Source organism: Meles meles, chromosome 17 (genome assembly GCF_922984935.1).
Source record: "Meles meles chromosome 17, mMelMel3.1 paternal haplotype, whole genome shotgun sequence".
NCBI classification, from domain to species: Eukaryota; Metazoa; Chordata; class Mammalia; order Carnivora; family Mustelidae; genus Meles; species Meles meles.
Window position 1 is genome coordinate 53,557,892 of NC_060082.1, and position 2,710 is coordinate 53,560,601.

General features: G+C 41.3%; 1 pseudogene; it reads right to left on the bottom strand.

Annotated features, from left to right (window-relative positions):
• Window positions 1–392: 392 nt before the first annotated feature.
• LOC123928119 lies at window positions 393–1,312 on the bottom strand (annotated as a pseudogene).
• Window positions 1,313–2,710: the final 1,398 nt, after the last annotated feature.

Below are 2,710 nucleotides of genomic sequence, written 5' to 3' on the forward strand. Positions count from 1 at the left end.
TCTGCTTACTCTGTGCTTTGACCCACATAGCTGGATATGGGTGGGAAAAACATACAGCCATCCGGAATGGTTATCCTTTAGATTCATGATCATGAATCTAATGACAGCGAGAACATTCATACACGCTGCCTCCTGGCAATAATACTACATTTTTTTTTCTTTTTCTTTCTTTCTTTCTTATTTTTTTAGAAGCACACTATAATAGTTAATTTCCTTTGTTCAAGGGCTCATATTGCGAACATTAAACCAAGTATGGGCTTTGATTCTGTGAGCTCAGATTCATATATTTAGGAAGGTAAAAGCAAACTGTGATCCATGTACATGGATAAAAAACTAAAGGCTCACCGTTAATCACATTGTAGTTTTAAATATTACAGCCCAGAAGCCAGAAGTCACAGGTCTTTTAGGTCTTTCTGTATGTTCCACAAGGTATCTGCACTTTTCTTGAGCTGAGGAACCTCAGCATCCTTTAGCTTCTGGCTGAGAACACTGGTTAATCCTTGAGCATCCAGGATTCATGGAAGGCTCAGGATGACTTCTTTCTCCTTGCCGTGGGATCCCTTCACCATCATTGACACTGGATGAATCCTGGATCTATTTTTTAACATGGCTTTAATGGGATCAACCACACTTAATCCAGTAGCTCAGTTGGTATATCCTTTTAGCTTGATGACATCGTATGCACCTTCAACCATCATTTTATGCATTTCCTTCCAGTTTTCACTGTCATTATCTGTTCCCATTTCTAGGTTCAATTCCTGGAGAGAAACACCTGCCACATTCATTCCACACAGCCACCCTTGAGTTGCCATATTCTCCCAAAATCCAACCATGGCAACTGCGAGGAAGAAAGCCAGTTTTTTCAGCCATAAAACAGTGAATAGCAGAACCCAGGCCACACCCACTTCCAATCACACAGGGCTTCCAGTCACTAAGTCCACTTAGTTTCCAGGTAACATGTGAGAATATCCACTGGGTTGGAAACCACAATTATGATACAACCAGTACTGTACTTGACTATCTGAGGAATAATGAATTTGAGGACATTAACTTTCCTCTGCACCAGACTGAGCCAGCTCTCTCCTTCTTGCTGGTAGATTCCTGCAGTCATCGCCACAATCTTAGAGTTGGCGGTCATAGAATAATCTTCATCTGCTACCGTTTTAGGTGTCTGAAGAAACAAGCTCTCCCATGTTGCTTATCCCATCATTTCTCCTTTGAGTTTATCTTCCAAAACATCCATAAGGGCAAGTTCATCAGCCAGAAACTTTCCCAGAATGCTGATGGCACCTGCCATACCAGCTCGCCCAGCATCCACTACAGTGACCTTGTTGGTTGGGATGGTTGTCTGTTCTTCTGCAACTGGTGCAATCAGGTTTTCCCTTAAGAGTTGCCATTGTGCCCGAAGAGAAGTGGCTGTAGGCACCACGTAAAGAAGACAATGTCAGCCACGTGCCAGTACTGCTACTTTTCTTTAGTTCACTCATTCTTCATGGGGGTTAGCTTGCTCTAAGCAAGCAAAAACTGATTCTGGGAGGAGAGGAGTATAAAAAGTAGGGAAAAATTAAGAGAAGCATTGGTCTGTTCTACTCACTTTCATACTTTTCTGGAGATGACTTCTGACCTTTCTCTTCAGTACTTCTGGACAAGCATTTGCTTGAGGGCTCTTTTACCAGCTGTCCTTTCCTGCCTGACTTACTCCCATAGATGTCTATGGCTCACGCCTTCTGTATTTATCACTCTATTTTAAATCATAATCTGAAACTTTCTCCCCAGAACTTCTCATCCCTCTTTCCTTACTCTGTTTTTTTCCATGCACTAACTGCCCTAACGTAATCCATAATTTACTGATATATCATGTTTATTATTTATTGTCTATCTGCCTTTTCTGAAGCATGAACTTCATGAGAATGAAGATTTTTGTTTGTTTGTTTTCAGCAGTACATCACGACTATGTAGAATAATGCCTGGCATATGGAAGATGACTAAATAAATTTCAATGCCTAAATGAATAAATTTCAGAAGTCCTTCTCTAAGAAGAACATAGAATCTTTGCACTTCCCAACTGAACCCTTTCAGTAGATTTCTGTTACCTACAGGATAAAGACCAAAATTCATAGCATAACATCTGAGGTTCCATATGAAGAGAAATGTTCTCTCTTTATTTTTTTTTTTAAATTCGTCCCTCTGCTCCTTTGAAAGACACAGAAATGTATTACCTAGACACCCAATCGTACAGGGGTCTGTTGAGCACCTTGTTGAGGGAGCTGTTAGCTGCCTCAGGATTTACCCCAGATGCAGAGAACACTCTTGCCTGGAGACGTAACTTTCCATAGGGCCCTCCTCCAATAACTGATTGCAGGGGGAAGTTTAAAAGCCTTATCTTTTCAACCCCAAGCTGTCCATGGAGCTGGCCAAAGCTTTGAGGTTCATCTGTTCTCCTCTATGCAATCCTAAGTTTGACTCCTTTCATCTACATACATTGATGCCTACTAAATATTTGGTATGCAAAACTCCATCTCGGCTTCTGCTTCCTGAGTACGACCCGCAATCTGCACCTACCTGCCACATGTTCTGGATTCTAGAATCTGATGTGCTGTGCTCTCACATGCTCTCAAACAAGCACATTGTTTGATCTGCTTGATCTGTTCAACCTACTTCCTGCCTTTGAAAACTCATTTTTTAAAAGATTGAAATCATCCACTCCATC